This window comes from Vulpes vulpes, chromosome 4 (genome assembly GCF_048418805.1).
Source record: "Vulpes vulpes isolate BD-2025 chromosome 4, VulVul3, whole genome shotgun sequence".
Lineage (NCBI taxonomy): Eukaryota > Metazoa > Chordata > Mammalia > Carnivora > Canidae > Vulpes > Vulpes vulpes.
In genome coordinates, this window is record NC_132783.1 from 94,301,721 (window position 1) to 94,329,596 (window position 27,876).

At 42.8% G+C, this 27,876-nt stretch overlaps 1 protein-coding gene across 17 annotated transcripts in view; it reads right to left on the reverse strand.

The window, feature by feature from the left end:
- The window catches only part of MCC (MCC regulator of WNT signaling pathway), a 349,930-nt gene that overhangs the window by 184,098 nt on the left and 137,956 nt on the right, over positions 1-27,876 (reverse strand). For 2 of the 17 annotated variants that reach the window (XR_012001145.1, XM_072756473.1), the window contains exon 1: positions 19,909-20,388. The exons of 10 other annotated variants lie outside the window; for them this stretch is intronic. The gene's annotated coding sequence lies outside the window, so the exon portion shown is untranslated. Of the gene's footprint in view, positions 1-17,999; positions 18,163-19,908; positions 20,389-27,587; positions 27,678-27,876 lie in introns of those variants that run through there. 5 more of the 17 variants (XR_012001148.1, XM_072756472.1, XM_072756469.1 and 2 more) reach the window with 5 other exon arrangements.

A 27,876-nucleotide genomic window follows, 5' to 3' on the forward strand; every position in this document is an offset into this window, starting at 1 on the left:
TGAGATCTGCAAATGGGCAAAAGGAGAAAGTTTGTGGAGGTTTTTTACTGGAGAGATGGGGTGTATGTGTGTTGGGGGGAGAGTGATACATAAACCCAGCACGTAATAGGCTTGAAGTAGAAATGGATCAGAGCTGCTGGTTAAGCAGGGGAGGGATCCCCCGGGGGTTCCTAGAGGACACCCCCCCATGCTGCACTCAAGTGCTCTCAAGTTACTAGGTATCCCTCCCACCAGATAAGCATGGTCTAGATGGCTCAGAGGCCCTCTCCCTCAAAGTGGGGGAACCCAGAGCATGGGTGACAGAGTGTGTGGCAGTAGGCACTTGAAGCGACAACACAGGTGGCTCTGAGGGGAAAGGGGTTATAAACTGACCATTCAGATACATCATGTTTGGTTTGCACAGTCTCCTTTGAGCCTCTTTTAAATATGAATGGATTTATCATGAAAATACGTTTGTGGGGATCCTGGGGTGGCTCAGTGGTTGAGCATCTGCCTTTGGCCCAGGGCATGATCCTGGAGTCCGGGGATCCAGTCCCACATCGGGCTCCCTGGATGGAGCCGGCTTCTCCCTCTGCCTGTGCCTCTGCCTCTCTCTCTCTCTGTGTCTCTCATGAATAAATAAATAAAATCTTTAAAAAAAAAAAAAAGAAAATATGTTTGTGGATTTCTTTAAACATCCTGAACTCTAGCAACCCAAGGCTTGAAGCAGACATTGTGACAGTGGGCTAGAAGTGAATGCAGCGTCCCCTCACAACCATGGCCCTCCATGATTAACATCATCTTTTTTTAAAAAAAAAGATTTTCGCGATCCTGGGGTCCCGGGATTGAGTCCCACGTCGGGCTCCCAGCGTGGAGCCTGTTTCTCCCTCCTCCTGTGTCTCTGCCTCTCTCTCTCTCTCTCTCTCTCTCTCTCTATGTCTATCATAAATAAATAAATCTTTTAAAAAAAAAAGATTTTGTTTATTTGAGACAGAGAGAGAGAGAGAGCGTGCGCACAGGGGGTGGGGAGGGGCAGAGGGAGAAGCAGATTCCCCACTGAGCAAGGAGCCCAACATGGGGTTCGATCCCAGGACCCTGAGATCATGAGGACCCTGAGCTGAAGGCAGACAATTAACAGACTAAGCCACCCAGGTGCTCCCATCTTTTTTTTTTTTTTTTTTTTAAGATTTTATCTATTTGAAAGAGAGAGAACATGAACAGAGGGAGGGGCAGAGATAGACAATCTCAAGTAGACTCTGTACCAAGGGTGGGGCCCAACTTGAGGCTTGATCTCACAACTCTGAGCTGGACACTTAACTGACTGAGGCACTGGAAGCCCTAACATCTTTTAGACAAAAACAAAGAAACCTTCTAGCCCACTTCATTGATTTAACCTACCCAGCCAGGCATTGGGTTTGTGGAAGCCTGCCCTAGAGCAACACTTCACTTGACTTAATAGTCACTTAAAGTATTTTTAAGACTGACATGGATATATTAAAGAACAAAGTAAAGCACATGTGCACTTTTCAGAGAAAACCGCTACTAGTCCTGAGATGTTGAACGTTCAAGCTAGCTATGAACCCTTCTGAAGGTCAGCACTGGCTGTGCACAGCTTCCTGACAGGTGGGCATTTCCTAAGCTTGCCTTATTTTAGGGCAGTGTTTCTCAACCAGAGGCAATTCCATTCCCAAGCAATGTCTATAGATATTTGTGGTTTTTCACAATGGGAGTGGGGCACAAAGAGGGGTGCTACTGGCACATAGTATGTAAGAGGACAAGGATGCTGTGAAATGCCTCCCGTGCTCAGGGCTACCCTCGTGACAAAGAATTACCCACCCCAAAATGCTGAGCCTGAGAGCCTCTGCTTTAGGGGAATGCTTGCAAAATGCTGGCCTTTGGGATTTAGGACACTGTGAGGCTCAACATCTGCCCTCAACCAACCATTCCAAACACATCGAAACTTCCGTCTCTTGTTCCTCCTCCGTTTCACACTGTCTTGTCACTACCAGTCTTCCTTCCACCCTTCACACACAATGTGGCCACACCAGCCCTACATGTATTAATGCCACACTCTTCTATCCCTACAACTTTTCCAGGTTACCCTCCATATTACCTCCTCCCAGAAGCTGACCCCAAGGTTTCCTTGCCAAATTAGACTGTTTTCTTCTGAGTTCTCCTATTTTTAAAAGAAAACTTTGACAGCCTTTATTGCGTGTGGTTCAATCTGTATTTACATGATCTCATTTATTTCTCACCACACTGCTGAAGAGCAACAAGACCGTATATAAATGTGGGTAGTTAAAAGCATGGACTCTGCACCCAGGCACACCAGGACGTGGATTCCTCTTCCTCTTCCTCCTCCTAATGAAAATGGCCTAAGAGCACCCTCAACAGACTAGGATATTGGAATAATCAGAGGATCCTAAGACATTTCAGAGCTAAGACCAAGCATTCTGGAGATATTTTCAGGGTAGTCCCACTTCTTAATACCACAGCAGGACACTGTGCTTTATATAGGTATCCCACATGCACAGAGAGAGAGAGCACTAGCCCAAGAAGCACCCCATGTCCCTTAGAAACAGTGCCAACTTCCCCCAGAGCTGGAATTCTCTGAGGATCCAGCAAGACACCAAGAGTATCTAATCCTAAATTATAGATTAACCATTGACCCATTATGTCCACATGTCCCTCCTGTGTTACAGAATTCCTGAAATAGGTATTCGTAGTTGACGAATGACACATCCTTAAACACCATTTCACTACTACATCATTTAGAGTGTACACTGGCTGTACAGGCTGTATGGTAACAAACACTTAGCAAGCTCCCAAACAACCTTCAAGTATCCTTTAGTCTAGTAGAGAATGTTGCAATAAAACACACTAACAGAACCAAAAGTGAATGTGTGCACTCATGACAAAGAAAAACTCAACTTTTCTCAAAGAGGTAAGTTCTCACAAACGTGAGCCACAGCACGTTAGATAGAATCCACATTGTAAGCCAGGCTCCTTCCAGTTCTATCATGTACTCAGAACAAATTGAGGGACAAAGATATAACAAGAGGGGCATGAACAAATTTAGTGCACAGGCCTGATGGAGCATGATCCCATTATCATTCTAGACGTGGAAAAGTAGGAACAAGTAAACCAAACCATAAAGAAGCCTTTCTCTCTCTCCCAGGGTCTTGAAAAGAGGATGTAAAAGGGGTCATGCATTATTTAGAGTTAAGGAGGTAGAAACCTCAGATGGGAATTGAAATAACAGATATAGCTTATAGCAGAGCCAGCTTGTCCATATTACATTTAAGCCTGTGGTTGTTTCTGGATGCCCCATTTTCCATTATAAATTCATCATAGCCACGATTGGATGTGGTCAAGCTTCATGAAAAGATAAAAGCCAGCTGACAAACTAAATTCATCTTTGTTTACCAAAAAGAGGTAAAAAAAAAAAAAAGTTTCAAATGATTCTGGCACCTTCATCTAACAGGTAAGAAACACAGACTCATGTGTTCTGACATTGCATACCTGGCAGTTCCAATTTAGTCTCAAGAAGACTGTCCCAGAGACTGCATGTGAATGGTTGCAAAATTTATATTATTTAGTAAGTAAATCTGATCAAGAGGCTGAAGGCCTTAGATTAACCTGATCATCAAGTAAAACTGTATCACCAACAACTCAACAGCACAGAGGAAGAGAGGGAAATCCAGATTGGGGTCATACACATTTTTTGGAGGGGTATCGTAGCAAGAGGGCAATCAACATTTAACCTGAATGTCATGCGCAAAGGTACTCTACACACATTGGGTCATTTAATCACCACAATGGCCCTTCAGGGAAGGTGCTATTGCTGTTCTTCTAAGTGTGACTTAACGGAGTCTCAGAGGCTGCATAATGCACCCAACATCACAAAGCTAGTCAGTCAATGGCAGAGCCAAGAATCAAAATGCCCGACCCCAAAGCCATGCCTTTTACTTAGGTAAATTCCAAGTTCAATGAACTATTAAAACAGAGCAAAGAATATTAAAAGCCAGCATTAGACAATGTGGATGAGAAGATGATACTACACAAGGAAAAGTAAATGTGAGAAGAGAAATGCTTTTCCCCCCCACAGGACAAGGTGAAACTGCACAACAGACTTTCTGACTGCAAAGCCCAGAGACAGTTAGACCTTGGAAGAGGCAGGCTGTCTGCCAAGTCTCATAAAAAGCAATCACTGAGCAGAGCACTGGAACACATCTAGAAGATACACCTGAACAGAATCCCTAACACCTCAGACTTGCCCACTGCTTCCAAAGGCTTCCAAAACCAGAGAGCCCTACTGAAAGCCACAGCCCTTAAACTTGACATCCTTTCTGGATGAGGCTGGCATCCTATACTGTGACCAAGGGTCAACTGTCCCATGCAGTGTGAGGCTCAGTTATGCTCTGATAGAGGGATTCACCATAGGCCATCCCCTGATTTCACAAGACAGGAGAGAAAAACTTTGAAGTTCTAATGTAATTTTACACTGAAACTGAGAAGAATGGCCTGAAGGACCAGGTGGCAGGAACAGAGACAGACCATGAGGGTCTATCAGAAAACACAACAATCTGGCTGTGAGGCAGGTCAGTAACAAGGGTGACCTATTAACAAGCAGGACCAACTCACACATTTATATGGATGTACTCTGTCCAGAGAAGTCGGCTTGCAAGGACAGGCCTCTGCTTTCCCAACGCTGCTGTCACTCAGATATTTACTCTCTCTCCCTGACAGCCACACCAAATCCTCCATTAAAAGACAGCATTCTCCTGGTTTATTATCTACCTCACTCATTTTCAATGACAATTGCCCTTTATTTAAAAAAAAAAAATCCAATTACCCTCAAAGGATGAAGGTATGTGGCTACTAAGGAAAGTTCAAAGCAAGAATGTATGACAATCTTTGCAAGGAATATTTAGGATGTACAGAACAGTAGAGCATGATACTATGTACTGACTACTTCAATTTAATAAATGTCAATCTTTGGCCGTATTTGCTTCCAGATTTTTTTAAATGAAATAAGTTATAGCTAACACTTGAAGAAGGCCTCTCTTTGGCCATCCTTGATCCCATTCTCTTCCTCAAAGACAGCTACCCCATCAAAGCTGGTGTGAACCTGCCCTACCAGGTTTTCATGTAACATAACTTTCCATAAGTGTCTAAACTTGTTTATCTTCCTTTAAATTTTATGCATAGTGTTCTCTTATCCACAGCCTTCAACATGATGCTCCCACTTGCCATAGTAAAATAATCTACACTGATATAACAAATTAATAAAGTATTCATTCTAATTGCTTCCTTTTCCTTGGCTAACTTAAGAAGGTGTTTGTTTTCACTGCTGTAGGGTATCCCATCATATAATTCCATGTTTCATCAATTTACTTACTGTTAGAAGTTTCAGCTGCCCTTAATTTGTTTCCTATTATACATAGCATGGTGATGGAAAGCCTTCTACTTGTCTCCTTGTGCTTGGGAGCATCTCCCAGATACATCTATAAGTAGAACTGTTAGACTACTTTCAGTTTTCTGTAAAGTTGTCCAAATGCTTTATAAATGGTAGTAGCAACTTATACTCCTGTGAGCACTGCAATGAGAGTGGCTATTGCTTCTCATCCCACGACAAATCATATGATTGAAGTTTAATTTTTGATAAATGGGTGGGTGTGGAAACCTTCCTTTAACATTTACTTCTATTCACATCTCAATGTGATTAGAAAATTTGAGCCTTTGAGTCAGAATCATGCTTTTGAATTTTGTCTCTGCAATCTGTTCATGCAATATTAGTAAAGTTCTTTGGCCTCACTAAGCTTTGGTTACCTAGCATGTAAAATGGTGGGTAAAAAAACAGTGTCTGGGGATCCCTGGGTGGCTCAGCCGTTTGGTGCCTGCCTTCAGCCGGCGGTGTGATTCTGGAGTCCTGGGGTCAAGTCCCGCATGGAGCCTGCTTCTCCCTCTGCCTGTGTCTCTACCTCTCTGTGTCTCTCATGAATAAATAAATAAAATCTTAAAAACAAAACAAAACAAAAACAGAATCTTCCCCGGAGGCACTATTATGGTTAAATACTGTACTAGTGTACTTAAAGCACCTAATACGCCTAGCACATAGCAAGTGCTTAACTATCATCATCTCATCATCATCAAAAAAGTCTCAAAGTAAAAGCTTGCCCTTTAGGTGCAAGCCTATTTTACAGGTGGTAAAATGGAGTCTAGGAGTTAACTGAACTGATCCTCCAGGATTACTGACTTGCTAAAGCAGAGCCAGGACTGGGGTAACTCCAAGACTCCCAACTATCACTATGCCACAGTGTATACACATCCTTCTATTTCATGCTGCACAAGAGAGTAAATCAAAGTGAGTGCAAACCCCCTGAGCAAACCAGAGTCTCCAACTGCTAAAGCAGTGATCAGAGTCTGGTACAATCCTAGCTAAGCTTTAAGAGAAGTACTTTGTGTTCAAGGACACGGACAGGACTACCAAATTTGATTTTACAAGGCTAGCCATTTTCCGTTCATTAGCCACAATCTTAATTGGACAGTCACACATAAAGAAGCAGCCTTATAATTACCACAACAGCTGTAGAATATTCCTGCAGGAGGAGCCCCTGGGGTTCCTCCTTTGCTTGGTTACCAAGACAGCAGCATTACCCTACGGAGACCCTGGCCTACACAGCCAGTCGTACCCAGCCTTGCCACCATGCAGCCCAGCACTCTTCCACTTGGTGTCTTCCATGAGCATCCAATCATGTGTGAAAGTCCCTAGGATGTCCCCTACTTCCTGCCCACCAAACTGTAGTCAAGTGACCTAACTCCACAGCTTCAGATCAGGTGACAAGATATGAGAGGGCTAGTCATCTTCTGCTTGCATTTGCAAGGCTGCTTCAAGTCCCAAAGGCTCTGGTAAGCAGTTGGTCTCCATTTCCACATGCAGCTAAATGGGCTACAGGGAAGGAGACTGAGAACCAATAAGTGAGAGCTGTGTCTTCCCAGATCCTGCTGTTTGGCCTTCCTGGCAAGGGCAAAATCTGGTGGAAAAGGAAGGCTATCGGAATTCTCTAAGGTCAGAAAAACTTCGTGGTGCAATCAGTTGAGCATCCGACTCTTGGTTTCCACTTGGGTCATAATCTTGGCGGTCCAGCAATCAGGCCCCAAGTCAGGCTCTGTGCTCAGTGTGAAGTCTGCTCAGGATTCTCTGTTCCTCTCCCTTTGCTGCACCCCTCACTCCCCTTCCCTTGCCTTCCCCTGAGAGCCTAAAGGGAAGGCAAGGGAAAAAAGAAATGGAAGGGAAGAAGGAAAGAAGGAGAAAAAAGAAAGAAAGAAAAAAAAAACTTCAAGGGAGGCACTCCACAGGACAAGGAGGCCCTTGGAACACAGTAAAGACATGATTCTGAATCCAAACCAAGAAAAACCCCACTGCAGGGAGGAAACTTGTCCATGCATCACAGCTGAAGAGTACAGAGCTACTCAGGATGAGCTCTCCCTTCTGTGGATGAAACTAGACAGACAGACAAAACCCCACAACGCCTAGGCGGTGGTAGGGTAAAAGCAGGAGCCGGTACAGTGATATTCACCAGGGGCTGCACAATAAGGCAGAAAGCCCTCAGGGGTTGAGAACTACAGCATCTGGAAACATGGAAAGGCTGTGCCAAGGGACCCCACAGCAGAGGCAGAGGGCCGTGTGAGAAAGCACCCTCAGAGCCTTTCCTTTTCCTGGGGGCCTGCCTCATCCTGAGAGGCAAAGAAGAACAATAAACACTCCTCAAGTTTCAGAATAGAAACGGAAATGCCCCATGAAAACAAATCCCCTCACCACATCCACAACTGCGCATAGGGCCAAATAGAAGTACCCTGAAGTAAGAGAGGGCGATGGAGGGCAGGCCAGAGCAGGGCGGGGAGTCTGAGGGGGGCATGACTGCACACAGCAGGCAGGACCAGGACAGCAGGCAGATCAGATGGGTTTTTTTGTTGTTTTTTTAAGATCAGTTTTAAAACAACAGAAATCGGGGCACCTGGGTGGCTCGTTAGTTGAATGGCTGGCTCTTGGGTCAGGCTCAAGTCAAGATCTCAGGGTTGTAACCTCAGAGGCATGAGATCGAGCCCCATATTGATATCTGGGGTCAGCAGAGAGTCTGCCTGAAGGATTCTCTTTCTCCCTCTTCCTCTCCTCCTCCCCCCACTTCGTGTTACTGCTCTTGCTCACTCTCCCCACCCCCAAAAAGAAATAAATCTTTAAAAAATATATAAATAAATAAAACAAAGCATCAAATGCACAAACTACAATCACTGTCTTTTAGAAGCACCCATCACACTGCATACAGATTCTGGATGTCTGAGCAGGAGCTAGAGGCTGTTTACCTGTCCATGCTCCTGATTTCTTCCCACCCAGACATAAGAAATGTCAGAGAAGAGAGGGTTAAGAAGGCTGGCATGCCCCTATCAGCTTCCACAACAGATGGTCACACATTTTCCTAACAGTTCTCCTGACCTCTCAGGTTTCGAGAATTCCTTGAGGTGCTCACCGCATTCTCCACCCACTCAGCCTCCCAGTCAGCTTCCAAACCTTGCAGCCCATACCCAGTCGGCTCTGCTCCTGCCACTAACCTCTCCTTCTGCCTTTTTTTAACCCCTTTCTTTCTTGCCCTGACCCCTGCAGAAGCACTGATCCTGGTGAGACCCTGTTCTAGATTGCACTGTGGGGAAACAGGCTGGTCCCAGAGCATGACGTCACAGCATCTGGAGAGCACCTAGAAGGCCTTACTGCTGGGCCGTGTGTCCCCAGAGACAGGCTGTCACCTCAGCTGGAAAAAGGAAGGCTGGCAGTCAGGGGGAGAAGGGGACCCATGGGATGTGGAGATAACAACCATGGGGACTCTGATCTCACAGTGATGCAGGCAGAGATTACCTCCCTATCATCAGCAGCACTTTTGCTTGAGCTGCACCTCTGCGTACATGAGGAAGAACAGAAAGGAAGCAAAGTCACAAAGCTAAGGATGGGGTGACTTTTTTCTTTTTGAGTTTTAGTTGCATGTGACAGTAAAATGACACAACTGATTACAGAAGAGCAACTAAGCCGAGCAGCCTGCTGGTGCCAAGTCCCTGGTGGTGCACATTCCCCATTAGCTTAGGCCCTGGGCCACGTGCCCTGCCATCTGCACCCCACCATCACCATGGCACCCACTCACCTGGCCCTGAACACAACCCCACAGCTGAGAGTCACCCAGGACAAAACCTGGCAATGTTTTGATACGGCGACACTATTAGATCAAAGCACACTTTGAACCCCACTTCAGAGAGGGTTTCTAATCCAGAAGAAAAACATTCTCTGGGAGGCTTTGTTGTCACTGATGATAAACTGTAAGAGGCAAAGGACCAGTATTTCACCCACCTCTGGAAGATTATATATTCTCCTTAGAAAATTTGTAACTTAAAAAAAAAAATAAAACCCTAGAAGCAGAAAATATCACTTGTACCCCAACCACTGCTTACAATTTAGCATGTCCTTTGCATGTAACTCTGAAGAGTTACAGTTTAAAGACACATATGCATGGGCTGTGAGGTCATGTGGACTAGAGAGGATCCTAGCTCTGACACTAACTGTGTGACATACAATTTAAACCTTATACTTCACTTGCTTGCAAATAAGAATTATACCACCTTCCCCACAGGTTTGTGAGGGCTCAGGAGAGATGACACATGACATGGACTGGACACAGAAGCACTTGCTGAGTGACAGCAGGGGAGTTTCTCATTCATTCAGACTCTTAGTTTCCCATCGCTGCTCTAACCACACATTTACTATGTTATAGTTCTGGGGGTCAAGAATCTGAAATGGTTTTACTGGGCCAAAATCCAGGTGTCTGCAGGACTGGGATCCAACCAGAGTGGCTAGGGTAGAGTCCCTTCCTCTCCTGCTTTCTGCTGGCTGCTGGCATTCCTTGGCTCGGGGCCCTTCTTCCATCTTCAAAGCCACCAGCTTCACTCTTCAGATTGTTCGGACTCTGGCCCTCTGCTTTCCTCATCACATCTCTCTCTTTCCACTTCCATCTTCCAGCCTCCCTCTTATAAAGACCCTTTTCATTATATTAGGGCCATCAGGTGATCCAGGATAACACTTCCATCTCAGGATTTTATTTATTTATTCATGAGAGACAGAGAGAGGCAGAGACACAGGCAGAGGCAGAGGCAGAGGCAGAAGCAGGCTCCTCACAGGGAGCCTGATGTAGGACTCGATCCCAGGACCCAGTATCATGCCCTGAGCCAATGGCAGATGCTCAACCACTGAACCACCCAGGTGACCCTATCTCAAGATTCTTAAACATATAGGCCAAGTCCCTTTTACCCTTGTAAGGTAACATTCACAAATTCTAGGGATTCTTCAGCATACCAGATGTTTCTACCATATCTGAGGATAGTAACATATTTGTTGGAAGTATTTTCCCTAGTCTGTCTAAATTCTTTCCATAAAGGAAACATGTCTGTTGTCAAATCCTGTATCTGTGTGTATTTTACTCATTGTTACCAATTCAAACTACACAGAGATACATAAAGTAAGAGCAAATTCTGTTGTTCATAGGAAACCACTTAATAGCTTGGGATCCACTTTCCCAGAGTTTATGCTCTTTAGTCACACATACATGTGCATTTCTACCTGTTTGTGGGGCCAATTTGTACACTGAGGTCTACAGACTAACTGGGATTTGCTTCCATCAATACTTATACACCTAAGAATTCCTCCTCTAATCATTCTTTTCTAAGAATAATAACCAAAGCTTAGGTAATATTTCTTATCTTTCCCCGAAAGCATGTTTTGTGGGCTATTCCTGCTTTTCCCCTATTACCCACACCTGAAGACCAGCGACCTACCTGTCGCTCCTACCTCATGTTTGCAGGTACCACTGGTCACCTGATAGCAGCAGCACCAACTACAGAAATAGCACTTGGGCAAAATTAACCAGCATACAGAGGGCTCCTTTTGTAAAACCCAAGCACATGAAGTGACACATGTCACATCTGTTTGCTGACAACTGAAAAGAATGTTCATTTCTCAAGCTCCTTTGATCACAATATTCTCAAAAATCTACAGTGGTTACCTAGTGCCTATTTCCAAATGCCACTGTCTGGCCTTCAAGGTCACTCGTCTGATCCCTCCTCCCTTTCCAGCTCCCTCTGCTCCTCCATGTGTGGGTCAAACTGGTCAAGACACAGCTGTCTTTTCCTGCATATGTCACTCCCTCCAGAGAGAAGGGCATTTTCTCCCCCGAAACAGCAAAAGTGTCATCCTTAAAGAGCTAAGTCTCATTCCTGAGACCCCCAGAAGCAGACACCCCTCTGTCCAACTCTATCCTTTCCCACTCACTGGGCACATGCCATCTCCCACTGCAGTCACACCTGCACATGAACCACCTGTCCTCCTGTGGATACAGCTATGTATCAACTCATCCTGTTCTTCATGCCCATCTTCCTTGCCCTGCCCCAGGGCCCAGTGTCAGGTCTTAGAAGCAGTACTAAATGGATGTCTAACCTTCCTCCCTGCTATACACTGGAGATGGGGTAACAAACTCCAGTGCCCAGGAGGTCAGACAGGTGAGAGATAAGGGAGGCAGGCCAGGTGAACATTAAGGAACAGTGAGGTCCCTGACAGACTGGAGAAGGCAGGCCCTGCTTACCACTGGGTATGTGCTTCTCAACATCAGCATTCACAGCCAGATGGGAATGTGGATGTTGTGTTGCTAGACAATTCTGTAAGAAAATCCAAAAATCTGGATTTTTAAGTGAAGTATTTTGATATGAGAGGGCTACTTACCAATGCTAACTTAAAAAAATATCTGTGGGCAAACAGAAGCATGTCTATAGGTTCCAGTCTTGGTTGGGGCCAGTGGTCTAGAACCTCCACTGATTTTCTTTGCAACTATTTATGAAGGGTGCCATCCTGTGTGGAACACTGACAATAAAAGACACAGTCTCTACCTTCAGAAAACTTGAGCCCTAGTTCTGGACACATAACACATCCATGTAGTAACAGGAACAGGAAATGGTAACCCATGTTGATACTGTGGAAACAGGACTTTAGACTTTTTGAAGAAGGGTGCCCTGGGCTGGAGGTCACTGTGACTGGCTTCTTTCTTATCAAAAACAGCTCTTATTAGGCCCCTTCTAGCATGCAGAAGTTTAATGTCTCACACTGCACCTGACAAAGCCCACCTCTCTCATCATTTTCACCTTCTGCTATCTCTTGCACCATGGCAGCTCCAAACAATTAGAAATAGCCTGAACTATTGAAAACTTATTGTGTCTTATGTGTTTTCTTTGACTTCAGGGCACTGATTTCATTCACTCCTCATAGCACACCTTATGAGGGAGTTACTACTATCATCACTTTGCCCTCAAGAAGGAGAGGGGAAGGCATTAAGTCATCTGCTCAAGGTCCAGAGTCAGGAAGTTGGGACTTGAATCCAAGTTCACCGACACCAAGGCCTGTGCTTTTTGTACCACACTATGTCATCTTCTATAAACCTAAGTGGAAAGAGAGGGGAAGGAAAGTCATGTGAGGAGAAGATGAAGGCATGTCACCAAATGCTATGTGAGCTGGAGGTACAGCACAGGTGTGAGGATGGAAGGAGGGGCTTGCTGGCCACACTGAGAGCCGACAGGAATTCAAATCCAAGGGAAGTGGGGGCACTGCAGATTTTCTTGCTCATAATATGTATACACCTGACTAAAAACAGGTCTCCTACCATGTACAGAAATGGCATTACCCACAGGAGATGGTTTGATTTATGTCTCTGTTGGTGTAATTATTTGAGCCTAAAGGGTTCTAGCATCTTCTTCCCGAGCTGAGTGACACACATCAGGGCTGTCATTTTACTTCCACCTTCCCCTGCCATTCAGTACCTAACACTTAGTGGGCACTCAGATATTTGAAACTAAATACTAAAATATTTTATATTAAAATATGTTAATTCCTTTAAATATTAAAATATATTTAACATATTAGATTTAAAAACCTCAGAGACCTTACAGTTTTCTTGAGAGGAGTTAGGAACTGAAACTGTATCCAGCTGGCCCTTTAGAAATGTATAGATATGGGGTGCCTGGGTGGCTCAGTGGTTGAGCATCTACCTTCAGCTCAGGTCGTGATCCCGGGGTCCTGGGATTGAGTCCTGCATCAAGCTCCTTGCAGGGAGCGTGCTTCTCCCTCTGCCTATATCTCTGCCTCTCTATGTCTCTCATAAATAAATGAATAAAATCTTTTAAAAAAAGAAAAAATAGATGTAGAAATGTGACAAAATTATTTCTGAAAAAAGCCAGGCAATAATTGGTTTAAGATTAGGCAGGCAATGCCAGCTAGAGTAGGCGGGACTGCTCAGGTGAGGTTAATATGGCCAAGCTCTTGCTTCTGAGTTGGGGGTAGGCTCACAGGGTTGGTTGTTATACAAAAATAAAAGTGACAGAGGAAGGCCCTGTGTGGACCAGTAATGAGGGTGATATGAACTGTGATTAACCCAACTGCATGCACCAAGGCCAAAAGTACATTATAAATGAAACCACAAAGCATTAAGAACAATCTGTAATACAGACTGCAGTAAAAAGAAATTGCCAAGTTTCGAAGCAACAATGTATATGGCTCATGCACTGGATCCTTCACCCAGAGTGCCCACACCTTGAGTGGGATATGCTGAATCCCCTGAAACTGGACATAAATTGAACATGTGCATTTTCCTCTAGGAGGAAGGTTTGCAGCTTTCAGGTTCTTGAAGGGATTCGTTATCTAACATGAGTCACAAGCAGGCTAAGAGTGAAGGAAGTGAGGCTACAGCCCTACAGAGCAGGGACTGCATCCAGAGCCACAAAAGAGTCTCAGGGCAGATCCAGGGGAATTCGAGGAGTGGGGAGCTGGAGATCCCTGCAGATGAGATTATGACTCCCCAAAGATGCAGACTTCCTGAAGAAAATGACCCATAGTACAGAGAAGGATGCGAGAGCTTGCCAACACTGACCCTACCCTCTTCTCTCCTCTCCTCATCTGCTTTTTTATACAGGAACAACCATTAAAACTTCCTGGACATTCTGAGAGCAGTCCTGAAGCCCGAGGGAGTCTTTTCCTGCCTTCCTCCAGGTGAAGGTCATGGATTTTTAAGGATAAAGTGGACACGGATTGCAACAACATTTGTGACAATGCAAAACATGATTTTTTAAAAATTTTTTAAGATTTTTATTTATTCATGAGAGACACAGAGAGAAAGAGAGGCAGAGACACTGGCAGAGGGAGAAGCAGGCTCCATGCAGGAAGCCCGACACGGGACTCAATCCCGGGTCTCCAGGATCAGGCAGGCCCTGGACCGAAGGCGGCACTGAACTACCTGGGCTGAACTACCACTGAACTACCTGGGCTGCCCACAATTTTTATTTTTGAGGCAGTATATAAGGCACTAGGAATAAGGACCCCCTAACAGGGGAGAAAGGGCAGCTCCCGAACTTGGGTGAAAAAAAATTTTGCAATGACAAACTGACGTGGTGAACTGTTTTATTTTGTTTTGTTTTAAGGTGAACAGTTTTAATGTGAAATTTGGGAAGTAGAGAAAGACACTTAGGTAAAACTTAGAACCTAGCTAGAGTGGAAGTGGAATAAATAAACAGAAGGGGGGGATCCTTGGGTGGCTCAGCGGTTTGGCGCCTGCCTTCAGCCCAGGGCGTGATCCTGGAGTCCCGGGATCAAGTCCCACATCAGGCTCCCTGCGTGGAGCCTGCTTCTCCCTCTGCCTATGTCTCTGCCTCTCTCTTTCTCTCTCTCCCTGTGTCTCTCATGAATAAATAAATAAAATATTTTTTAAAAAATAAAATAAAATAAACAGAAGGGTTTTAAACCCAATAGGAAAGAATAAAAGGGAGCTAGAATATCATCACAAATGCATAGACTGTGGGCGATCACTACCATGAACTTGAACTCAGGAAGGAAAGCTGATCTCCTACAAGCACAGCCTTGGTGGAAGCAGTTCAGAGCAATGGGAAGGGGTATCTCGTTTGAAGAAAGCCATCCAGGGAAAGTGCAGGAGAGCAGCCCCGCATCAAGATGACAACTTCACAGTGAAATACCTGTTGCTCTAAGAATGCATCAACGTATGTGTCTCCACAGATCCCTTTCCCACTAGAACAGAGAAGACTACAAAGGAAGGGCTAACAGGGTTCCTTCCAACACCAAAACCCAGTGGTTCAACTGAGAGAAATGTTCTCCCATCCTTAGCTTCTCAGCTCCGCTCAGTCTAGACCTTGGGTCTACAGAGCAAACTGAGATGATGTAGAAAGCTTACTTTTTTCAAATATAATAGTAATGTTAGATAAAACTTAAGAAATGAAAAAGGGGGGCACCTGGGTGGCCACTTGGTTAAGCATTTTCCTTCGGTTCACGTTATGCGCTCAGGGCCCTGGCCTTAAGCCCTATTTCGGGCTCCCTGCTCAGTGGGGGGGTCTGCTTCTCCCTCTCTCTCTGGTCGTCCCCCACTTGTGTTCTCACTCTCTCTCTCTCTCTCTCTCTCTCTCTTGCTCTCTCTCAAGTATGCTCTCTCGGTCTCAAAAGAATAAAATCCTTAAAAAAAAAAAAGAAAAAGAAAAAAGAAATCTAGTCAACCTCATAAGCAAGAGGGTCAATTCACAAAAACAAAGAGGAATTCGAAAGACAGAAGAATGAAGGCATTTGAAGCTAGATATTACCCACAGCTATCTGGCCATGTCCAGGGATGAGATCTGAAGACCCCTTACCAGGTGGGGAACCAGTGCTGTCCTCCATAAAGCCAAGAGAGGGAGTGGACGTTTGTCAGGCTAAATCTTTCAGTGTGCATTTCTTCAGCACAAACTAACTTAACCATGCAGTACATAAGCAATTCATTTTCTGTAATGGATAATCTGCAGATTATTTGGAGTATGGCAGTTTGAGATCAAACTTACATTCTTATTTTGCATGGCTCAATCAGTTAAGCCTCCAGTTCTTGGCTTCAGATCAGGTCACGATCTCAGGGTTGTGAGATCAAGCCCCATGTTAGGCTCCATACTCAGTGGGGAGTCTGCTTGGGATTCTCTCTCTCTCTCTCCCCCCACTCACATGTCTGTGTACACACACTCTCTCTCAAATAAATAAATAAATCTTTAAACTCTTATTTTGAGCCATTACATCTATCCCTCTAAAATTAATCTGCCATCACAGATGTTCAGATCTAGACTTAGAAATGAATGGCCCACTGCAATCTAGAATTCCACCTTCCATAAACCAAGGGCCCCAAGTTAAATGAAGCCTCATTTGGTCACCTTGCTGGTGACTTACAAAACTCAAGAACTAATTACGTTTTGTTTTTCTCCCCAGTTGATACTTTCGACATTCTCCTTTTTAAAACTTCTATTAAATTTTGAAAGAAATATTTAAACCATGTTCTGGATCCCACTTCAACCCTTAATATTTAGGTGTTCCTTCACTTCAAAGTAAGTAATTTAATTATGCAGGAAGGTTAGTTTAATAGAGGTCCATAATGCCCAAGACACACATTCCTTTCTCTCTAAAAAGGGAAAGTCTTATTCTGCTGGAGGGACAGATTAAATCAAGTAAGTTTTTACACTCAAGCTAATTGAGACCAGGGGAGCCAGGAATGAAGTGATTTCCTGATGGGTCATCCAAGCAACACGCCAGACAGGCTATACTCAAGCCAGGAAAGAGGAAAGAGATGACAGGAGCAAGGAATGACTCCCCCCCACACACACCCGGTTCTCTTCATCTTTGCTCTCTTGCCTTCCCAATCCTTACTGGCTGCCAACACAACCAATTAAACAGCAAACTTTTCTTGCACCAAAACAAGCGTTCTTTCTTCCCAGACCCTGCACAACCTATATCTAGACTCCGTTACTAATTCCCCATTCACCAAAGCCACCAAACATCTGCTGTCTGCCTTCCTTGCCTTAGACACCTCTTAACAACTTGAGATGAAAAGAACTCAATGTTCAACTTTGCAAAAGGGAAAGAAGGGAAGGGATGAAGAAGAAAGAAATTGAAAAAAATAAAGCAACTCCTATTTTCTACCTGAATGCACAGAGACCTTCAGGGGGAAATGACTTCTTACAAAAAAGACTCCCCTAGTCCAAGCAGCCATTTTTTAATCAAGATTTGCCAAAATCAATTCTCCAGGATTCATAACGGACAGTGAGGAGTTCCATCATTCAGAGTTTACTTTGAAAGGCATTCTCCAGCCACCACCAATTTTCAGTGTTTATTGACAACATACACATACAACTGGTCTCTAGACTCATCTTTATAGTTCCTTTTCTAGACACATTCATTTATTAGCAGTCGTTCAGATACACCTACAGTGTATGTGGTAGGGTCACAGAAACACACCCGCCACGTCCATCTAGCATAAGGCACACACTCATACATACTGGAATAAGGCTGCAAACAAAATTTAAGGCAAAGATCAGAAAACTATCCTCTTTTTCTAAGAGAGGTGAGACACATTTATTAGATTATGACTTGTCCTCACTGCCCCCACTCTAAACAGACTCCACTTCCCCTGATGCAGACAAAAGTTGGTCATTTTTGTACTTTTTCTAGTAGTATAGAAGAAGCTCCAGACTAACTGTATGGCACACATGACAGAACAATGATTTAACATTCTCAACCATGTTTTTCCCCCACTCAAACAACAAGTGCTCACTGCCAAGTTTAAATGTGACTTTAAATTATGCCCAATCTGGAGAAATAGTATTTTTGACTGCTTGCTACTTGTAACACATACACAAGTTCCTCTTTTCCCTTTCAGAACTTTTGAGCCACCAAGGCAGGAAATCTTTTAGTGCTAGCCTCGTTTGCATCTGCACAGAGAAGCCTGCCCTCAGGAAAAACCAGAGGCTGAGGTCCCGCAATCCAGCTGGGGTCTCACTCTTCCACCCCCATGAATACGTCCAGGGGCTCTGGGCTGTGTGAGAGATATATGGGCCCAGTGAGAGAGATCAGCTTCTTGGGTTCCTACCTTGTCAAGTGCTCTTGTCCTTGCCTGGCATGGAGTGGAGTCTTAACCAACCCAGAAGTGTGGGACAGTCCAGGCATTGGTCTTGCTGCCTGGCCATGCAGTAGCCTTTTAATGAACTCAGTGACTCAGCAGCATCCCCTTCCCCCCAGTGGCCTCCCATCTCACTCCTCTCAATCACAGCGATGACCATGTGACAGTGTGTTCTATCCACCGAGACTAACCCCATATCAATAAGAGCTTTCAGCATGACCCAGACCAGATTACCCTGTCTCACAACCACTTTGCTGACCTTCCCCGGGGGCCAGACAATACTCCCCAGGCACATGCTATTTACAGAAGAATTGACAGAAGCCGGGATCACTTGGTGTTATGATTTCACTTCCAAAGTCTGTGGCTTTAACAAAGCAACTCAGCAACCAATATTCAACCACACAACCAGGTGATGAGAAAATTCACACACCGGGATGAGAAAAGTCGGCTGGATTTTACACAGATGCAGTGATAAAAATCGTTCTTAGGTTTTTGATGGTAGAGTATCATTGCTATACATATCACCACTACCACCAAATCAAAAGCTTACAAATAAAGGCTGCATATGAAATGCCAGGGTAAGATGAGCTCAAAAAATACCAGATGTATGGGTTTTGCTATTAGATTTCTTGGCCAGTAGGTCCAAGGCAAAGCAACATGGCATTTTATTCTCAGATAATCTAGACTAACTATAGTACAGTTAAGAGGACTAAAATAATTACAAATATCGGTTCCTAGTCAATCTAGTTGAAACTGCTCCTTAACAGAGGTAAATGAAACTAAACCTGAGAGAAAGTGCCAGGGAACCAAATACACTACAGACCTATCCTCTCTACTTCCTCATCTTTTGCAGCAATTTTTATCCTGTTTTTGAAATATGATGGCTGGCAGAGAACACTGGTCTCTCTTCCACAGCCTTTCTAAGCAGATAAGATAAATAAGGGGGATAAGCTCAGAGCCTATGAACCATCAGAGAGATCACTGGGTATTCCCAGAGAACCACTAACATACGTGCCTGGAGAGGCAGTCCTGAGATTTTGTAAGAACAGTTTAATCAGCATTACGTGTAAGAATAGGAATGCTAGGCCATATATAAAGTAGTCACGAAGGATTTTTCCAGCACTCAATGTTAAGTTATGAAGCCAGCTCAGCAGATGAAGCCCAGTGCACACAGAGCTCTCTTCCTCAGAGAAGCTCTACTTACTGATCTTGAACACAAAGGTTTTTAGTTTTAAAACTGTGATGATAGCTAACCAAAATCCAACCTCTTTTCCTCAGAAATACACTGAAATAAAAAAATATGCACCAAATAAAGATTTACTTTTACCACTGAAATACTTGAAGTTTATTCAAGTCTCTGTTCCAACTAGTTGGGCAGTTCTGAGGGTTCGCAGCGAAGCCCACAGAGGAGAAATGCCAGGCGGGGGAGAGAGCAACTGTGGGCTGTCTTTGCAGAGACAGCCTTCCTTGACAGGAAAATGGGAGCAGAGAGCACGGCCATCAAGAAATTAAGGAGAAATTAAGTGGGAGAATCATCCCAAAGGTGCTTGCTTGCTATCTGACAATTATTACCAGAAGGTAAGCTAATTTCAACTACTTTCTGATCATAATGTCTTTTGCATTTGGTTGGATATTAGATCTCGAATTCAAGGTGGGTTAATTTGGGAAACTAAATTGAATCCATTTTGAAGTCTTACATATAAGCAACTGATAAATGCAAATTCGCAATAGAAAAAAATATACAAGTCCTTAGCATGAAAACTGGAAATGTCTGTTAACTTTTCCCTAAATGCATGACAAAGCTGAAGCAGAGAGACTGGGGTGGGTTTAGGGTTTTATAGACAAAGTAGAAGGCGTTTCCACCACAAGGGTTGCTTACCACTCTTGGATAAGGAGACAGGCCGTCCAAGTGCTGGTTGTTTTCTTCTTTTCCCTTCTCCTGATTCTTGCTTTACTAGCATTTTCCTCAATGAGTCCCTAAAACCTGATGTGTTTTATGCTGGTGAGATGAAGGTGCTGTCTGAAGCTTTTACGGGAAGTGCTGAATGAAAATCAACGAGGTAGTGAGAAGACCAGCCCTAAGAATCAGAAGAAGGGGTTTGCAGAATAGCCACCAGCCCCAGGCCTGTATGCAAGGAGTCTGAGATCTGAGGCTTCATATTCTCAGCTGTCACAAGAGCATGACCTGCAGCCTGCATTGTCAGGTCCATGAATGTGGCCTTGCATCATTCAGAAGGTGGACTAAACAGGATAAAGGAGACAAAGCCTGAGCCCCAGCTCGCCCTGTCCCTTGTGCCCTGTGCTTTCCTTCCCCTTTTAGGCCATTTGTAAAATGTGGATTGTCATTCCTGCTCTGTGTACCTGCCAGTGTCAACACAAAGGTTTAAACAATGTGCTTGAAAATAAATATGACAAAACCCAAGATGCTATCACAGGGCACATTCTTATCAGTCTTGAAAGCTTGAAGTTTTTAAGGAGTATAAATAGTTCTAAGGTTGAAAGAAAAGTCTTAAAGAACATTTTTATATTGTACCCTAAGAAAAAAACTGTACTTGCTTTAAATAAGGGAAATTGAACAGTTTCAAATTGATGGATTAGGGGTATCAAGGGGAATAGAACATTCTCCCAAATAAGACCACTGACATAGAGCTAAAGGTGTTAATGAGGAACCTAATTTGATGCGATACACAGACTAGCTGTGGAATCCAGCACCATTCTATGGGATACCTGAAGGATACCACAGGGATGGTCCTCTCTGTTGTCTCAGCCTGTGAAGGTCTATCCAGCCCTTTTGCCAGCCTGGAGAAAGGCCAGAAGCTGGTAGCAAACACTGTGCTAGCATCTAGCATGAACAACCACACAACTGAACAACTAACTCAGTCCTCCAGGATTGCCCCAGACACCCAAGTTTAGAATGACAGATCACTGTAGCCTGGAGTCATTTGATCCAAATATCTCATTTTACAGATAGGGAAACTGAGGCCTGGCCGCAAAATGAAGGCAGTTCCTTGGGAAAGGTAGCATCCAAGCTCTACTGAGCACCCTGGTCCCCAGACTCCCCACTCAGTGTCCTGGGATGCTTTTTGTCACTAACCTGGGATGCTTTTTGTCACCTAACAGGATTCATACTGTTCATTTGCCAATATGTGTATATACACTATGAGGCTTTGAATTATATTAAAGCACTTTCTCCTCCTGCTTGATTAAAATCTTAGTCCCCCTATACTTTCCTTAATCATTTTCCAAATATTTAAATCTTTCAGGTGCTCTGAGGAACCCTAGCCTTGAACTGTTTTGAATTTATAAAATAGGTAAATTAGGTAATTAGTCTATGAATCCTTCCTAAATAGCTCCTTCTGGTTTCCATAAGCTCTTTCTCATCTGACCTTCACAACAGCTCTATGATACAGGGAGGGCAGGGATTAGTTCCCTAATTTACGTGGTGCTCTGGAGGTTAAATGATTTATCTGGTGCCAGAACCAGAGTTGGACCCAAGTCCTCCAACCACAATCTTGGTCCTTCCTTCTCCATTCATCCACATTAGGAGCCTACTATATACCAGGCACAGTGGGACAAAGGTGCGTGGAACAGAGCTCAGATTTGCAGAGGGCTAGCAACTAGTGGACACACACACGGGTAACAAAGACATGTCTTCAGGGGTTAGAAGCTTTGGGGTCAGACTCACATTTGAAAGCAGACTCCACCATTTACCAGGTACGTGAATGTGGCAAGCCATGGCCAAGCATCTTTAAACTCTGGTTTTCTCATCTCATGGACTTGCCTGGAGGATCAAAGTAGCTAATAGATGAAAGAGTTTAGTATAGGGCCTGGTTCAGGGTAAGCATTCAGAAAGTATACTCTGTTTTAATCAACATTAACACAGCATGATGATAGTCATACAAAGGTCATTACTGGAGCAGGGCCCAGCGACATCCATACTCCGTTTGGGAGACAGAGTTTCTAGAGAAACTGAATCATAGACAATGGCTCTGATCAAAGGGTTGTTCATACAAAAGGATCCTTCTTTTCATCTGTCCATCCATGTAGTTATCCAGTGCTTACTGTGAGCACAGTGCTTTACAAAATGATTCTCAGCAAGGCTCCCTCGAATAAAGGATTTCCCTAGAATACTTAAAATATGAGTTCATATATAAGAGTTATGCTCACAACTGTTCAGAATTATACCTACTGGGTGAAAATGAGGCATAGCTGTGGTCTATTCTAATCCAAGCCAGTGGTAACAGCTTAAGAGACAATACACTTATAAAAAGAACCTCAACACAATGATTTTTGTTAGCTATACAAAAAATGCTTCTCCCACCCCCCCACCCCTGCAGAGCTTCACATTCGAATGGCCAGCTGAATGAGGATCCTAGCATTTGCCTCAATTTTCAGAGTCGCTTTGATCCAGCTGATGCTCTGGTAGGTTTAAGTCTGGAGGACCCCCGCCAATGGCTCGCCAGGGGCCCTAAGTGCAACAAAAAGGCATCCAGCGGGAGCTAGTGGGGCCTGGGGGCCTCTCATAAGAGAGGTGGAACCTAAGATGTTTGAGACTTCAATCATGTTTGAACTTCACCTTCCATTTGAAGGAGAGAATTTACCTTGCTTACTCATAGGCAATATTTGCTTACCAAAGGTAATGTAGATAATAATCCCACAGTTTCCACTTTGTACTATGATTATATGATTATAACTTCATCTCCATTTAAACCTTTCAATTCACCTGCTCCTGGTATCCAAAGGAGCTAATGTGGATGAAACGAAGATGTGGCCAAAAAGGGCTAGCCTATGAATTTTTTTAAAAGGTTGTGCTACTAAAGACAAAACAAAGTCACAAAGTATGATAACTCTTAAGTTGGATAATTCACATCAATCTTTTGCAATGCCAACTTTATGAGTAAGGACGTTGGCATCTATCAGTCCTTTATCCCAATGGCCAAGATTAACTCCTTTTCACAAAGTTCCTTAATCTTATGCAGAAGGAAAACTATCACCTTTCAGCAACACCCAGAAGCTATTTATATCTGCCTCCCAGATGGTTCGCATCTGTCTCAGGCTGCTGCCCTGTATTAAAAAAAAAAAAAAAAAATGAGGGACCAGGTCCTTTGGATAATGACCTTTGCAACTTTCTTCAACTTGATTCTTTGAAATAGGATAAGATTTTCATTCTCATCTGAAATGTGAGGTGAAAAAGAATGGAGAAAAAACGACCCACAAGTTTCTTAACCATAACAGACAAATACAACTGCTGTGAAGAAGAGAACACCTTCATTTTAAAGTTTATTAGAAACTGAGACAAAGGGGAAGTCACAGAAATTTTAGCTAATAAGAGCACCACATTAAAAAGTAAGAACATCTATTTCTTAAAAGATTCAGCTCTTTAAAGATACATCTCTTGCTTGAAGAATTACAGAGATCCCAACTGTATTACCCAAACACAATGTCACTAACATGGCCACGAAAATACAGACATGTGTTTCTTAATGCTCCTATTTAATATAACTCACTATAAAATTCAGAGGCTTAAAATCGAGGTCAGATTCTGAAATCATTCTGTGAGGGTTAAGGGATGCAGTGTACTACATCCATATCCTATAGTGATCTAATTTTATCCAGGGACAGATCCTAAAAAACTTTAAAAAGTGGATTGATACAGACTGCCTCTTAAGATACCTTCCCTAACGTCACCTCTTATAACCAGGGTTTTTACAGAAGCTGTATATCTAACAGAACAAGATTATTTTCTGTATCAAGGGTCTGGGTTTTCCTGACAGGCTCTTACATCTCAAGACTGATGTCTAAGACATTCATTAAGTCATGGATACAGAATTCATTCAGATTTTAGGGATTACCTGACATGTTTACCTCAAGTCATAAAGAACAAACCTATTAAAAATGCTTTAGAAGTAGAGGAAGTAAGGCTTCAAAAATTATTTTCATTCCCAAAATATTATTGTTCCTGATCGCCATATATCAATGGCTCCCAATCAGCCATGCTCTGCCTAAGCAACACAAGAAAACATCAGACTGTGGGTAAGGCAATTCCACTGGGTTTCCCCAAACAGAGCCCATAAAGATTACAAAGGAAATAGAAAGATGACAGAATGTCTATAGTTATTTTAGACCTATCCTGATTTCCTTTAGGCTTTGGGTACATGCCTACCTTTATGGCTTCAATAATTTTAATATAAAGGCTCAGTACAGAAATTTCTTCTGGGAAAACAGTTTTATATTAAATTGTCAAGCAAAAAGCAAGATATGTTTTTCTCATTCAAAGCCACTACTGCACTCAGAACAGAAAAGGAGCTGCTTTCAAACATTAGACTATAACTCCTGGTGTCACCTGATCCTACTAACACGCTCTTTCCACGGCTATTCCTATATAGAATCATCTACTTCTTGGGATATCATATTTTGGTTAGGTTCCATATTCATCTTATCTATTCTTTCGGGGGTGGGGGAGCACACAAACACTAAGTCTAGCTGGCACACACACACACACGCACACACACAAAGTAGAAGTGGGGAGTAGTGGATGCTTTTGTTAAATTTGTAAATGAATGTGTCTAAAAACTGTTTCATTTTTGCTATAAATATGTGTCCATACTTAAAGCCATCTCTGTCAGCAGTGATAAGATTTGTAAGATATAAGATCAACAGCATTGAGGATCCCTGGGGATCCCTGGTCTCTGTGTCTCTGTCTCTCTGTCTCTCTCTGTGTCTATCATAAATAAATAAATAAATAAATAAATAAATAAATAAATAAATAAATAAATAAACTATCTTAAAAAAAAAAAAAAAAGATCAACAGCATTTATCACAGAACTAGAACAAGCAATCCTAAAGTTTACATGGAACCATAAAAGACCCCAAATAGCCAAAAGCAATCTTTTTTTTTAAGATTTTACTTATTTATTCATGAGAGACACACAGAAGGAGAGAGGCAGAGACACAGGCAGAGGGAGAAGCAGGCTCCATGCAAGGAGCCCGACGTGGGACTCGATCCCGGGACTCCAGGATCACAACCTGGGCTGAAGGCAGCGCTAAACCACGGAGCCACCCAGGGATCCCCACCAAAAGCAATCTTGAAAAAGAAAAATAAAACTGGAGGCATAACAATTCCAGTCTTTAAGTTATATTACAAAGCTGTAGTGATCAAAACAGTACGGTTCTGGCATAAAAACAGACACAAAGATCAATGCAACAGAAAACCAAGAAATAAACCCTCAATTATATGGTCAATTAATCTTCGACAAAGCAGGGAAGAATAACCAATGGGAAAAGACAGTTTCTTCAATAAACGGTGTTGGGAAAACTGGTCAGCTATATGCAGAAGGATGAAGCCAACCACTTTCTTACACCATACACAAAAATAAACTCAAAATGGATTAAGGACTTAAATGTGACACCTGAAATAATAATAATCCTAGAAGAGAGTACAAGCAGTACTTTCTCTGACATTGGCTATAGCAATATTTTTTTTAGATATGTTTCCTGAGGCAAGGGAAATAAAAGCAAAAATAAACTACTGGGGAAACATCAAAATTAAAAGCTTCTGCACAGCAAAGGAAACAATCAGCAAGGCTAAAAGACAACAACTAACTGAATGGGAGAAGATATTTGCAAATGACATATCCGATAAAGGGCTAATATCTAAAATAGATAAAGAACTTATAAGATTCAACACCCAGAAAACAAATAATCCAATTAAAAAATAGGCAGAAGACATGATCAGACATTTCTCCAAAGAATATATATAGATGGCAAATAGACACATGAAAAGATGCTCAACACCACTCATCATCAGGGAAAAACAAATCAAAGCCACAATGAGATATCACCTTACACCAGTCAGTGTGGCTAAAACCAAAAACAGAAACCACAGGTGTCAGCAAGGATGTTGAGAAAAAGAAATCCTTGTATGCTGTTGGTGAGAATTTGTACAATGGTGCGGCCACTGTGGAAAAAAGAGTATGGAGGTTCCTCAAAAAATTAAAAATAGAATTACCATACAATCCAGTAATTGCATTACTGGGTATTTACCCAAATAATACAAAAACACTAAATCAAAAGGATATATGCACCCCTGTGTTTATAGCAGCATTATATACAATAGCCAAATTACATAATCAGCCCATGTGTCCATAGACACATGGATAACGAATAGATAGATAAATGGATAACGAAGATGTGTGTGTGTGTGTGTGTACATATGTATTTATATATGATGGAGTATTCGCCATAAAATAAGAATGAGGGCAGCCCAGATGGCTCAGTGGTTTAGCGCCACCTTCAGCCCAGGGCCTGATCCTGGAGACCCGGGATGGAGTCCCATGTCAGGCTCCCTGCAGGGAGCCTGCTTCTCCTTCTGCCTATGTCTCTGCCATTCCTTCTCTCTCTCCCTTTCTGTATCTCTCATAAATAAATAAAGTCTCTAAAAAAAAATACTCTATTGTAAAAAAAAAAAAAAAGAAAGAAAGAAAGAAGGAAATCTTGCCATTTGCAACAGCATGGATAGATCTAGAGAGTATAATGCTAAGTGAAATATGTCAAAATAAGACAAATACCATATGATTTCACCCATATGAGGAATTTAAGAAACAAAACAAATGAGCAAAAGAAAAAAAGAGAAAGAGACAAATCAAGAAACAGACTCTTAACTATAGAGAACAAATTTGTGGTTACCAGAGGGGAGGGGGGTGGTGGGAAATGGTTGAAAAAGGTGATGAGGATTAAGAGTACATGTAACATGATGAACACTGAGTAATGTACAGAATTGTTGAATCACTATTTTATACACCTGAAGCTAAAATAACACTATATGTTAACTATACTGGAATTAAAATTAAAAACTTAAAAAAAAAAGATTTGTAAGATACAGCCTCCACCTGACTTAAAGGACATATGGTCAAGTACTTGTTTTTTTTTTCTTTTTATTACAGCCACCACCACAACCTAGTACATTCAGTAGGCCCTTGTAACACATACTTTGGGATTAAAAGAGGGATAAATTAGGACAGGGAATGTGGTGACAAAGCTGTAGCTAGAATGAGTGAAGTGTTAAGCCCTCAACAATAAAATAGACATTTTTTCCCACAGACAAATAACACTGGCCAGGCATTAGAGAGCATCTAAATATATACCTTCCCATAATTTGCCTGTATCATCTCTTCCTCCTCCCCAAATCTCTCTCTTAAATATTCATCTAGCACCTATTAGAGTTTGGTGCTCTACTAAATCCAAATGGGAGTAGTTTAGAAAATGCATAGGAGGCCCTAATCATAAAACTTCTATTTTAGTCTGGAATACAAGGAATATAAGACTAACACACATCCCACACAACATACATATAAAACCTAAACTGATATGAGTCCACCAGTGTATCTGATGAATTTATGTCTCCAAACTTCATGTGGCTGGGATTCAGGAAGGCATCAGGAATTAGGAAGACTAGCGTGGTGAGGAATCTGAAGGTGGAATTTGCTGAGGTGAAAGTGAACTGTACGTCTAGGGGTACATGAACACGAAAACTATTCAAGCAAAAAGAAAACACCTGACCTGAGTGAACCAGGAATGAGGAGAAACCAAGGTGGACTGGTACTAGGACAGCTCCCTGAATGATGAAATTAATTTCCAGCGAGGGAAGAGCTGTAAGAACAATAATTTAAAGCAGTTTAGCACCGACCAAAGGAGTAGAGTTTCAATCTAGCCCTAAGGGCCAGGACCCACACTAACAAGGCATACACACTCCCATACTCCAGAAATGTGAGGCTAGCATTCCAAGTTGCTCATCAAAAGGTATCACTGCAGAGGCAGCTACTTTCAGCTTTTCACCTCTCTGTCAACG